Source organism: Podarcis liolepis (genome assembly GCF_965112155.1).
Source record: "Podarcis liolepis genome assembly, chromosome: 14".
Classification (NCBI taxonomy): Eukaryota; Metazoa; Chordata; class Lepidosauria; order Squamata; family Lacertidae; genus Podarcis; species Podarcis liolepis.
In genome coordinates this window covers 26293000-26293503 of record NC_139569.1, presented here as the reverse complement: position 1 = coordinate 26293503, position 504 = coordinate 26293000, and positions in this window count along the sequence as shown.

Here is a 504-nt window from a genome sequence, read left to right as displayed (position 1 = left end):
CGGGTGGCTTGTGTGTGTCTCTTTGGAGGGAGCCGCTTGGGGGTCTCTTGGTGTGCCTTTGTGCGGGGGCAGCTTGGGGGGTTCGGGAGGAGGAGGAGGAGGCTGCACAGAACAGGGCTAAGCTGGCAAGAATTCCTGAAGCACAGCTGTCCTGCACATTGAGAGGCCTTCTTGCTGCACAGTATAGAGGGGATTCCGTAGGCAGAATTAGCAGCTGCACTAGAAAGGACTTAAAATGCACCTGCTGGCTCAGGCGAGCGGAAGCCCATCTAGTCCAGTGTCTTGTTCTCACAGTAGCCAGCCAAGTGCCCCAGTGGAAAGCTTGCAAGCAGGACCTGAGCACTGTTTCCTCCTGTCGTTTCCAGCAAGGGCTATATAACTGCTAAGAGAAGCTGCAGAAACACAAAAGGAGGGTGTCTGAAAACCCTTGCAGGTCTGTTTGTGTGAGAAGGAAGCAGTCTTTCTTGAGGCAGGGGCATTTTGCTCAAAGAGGAGGACAGCTTG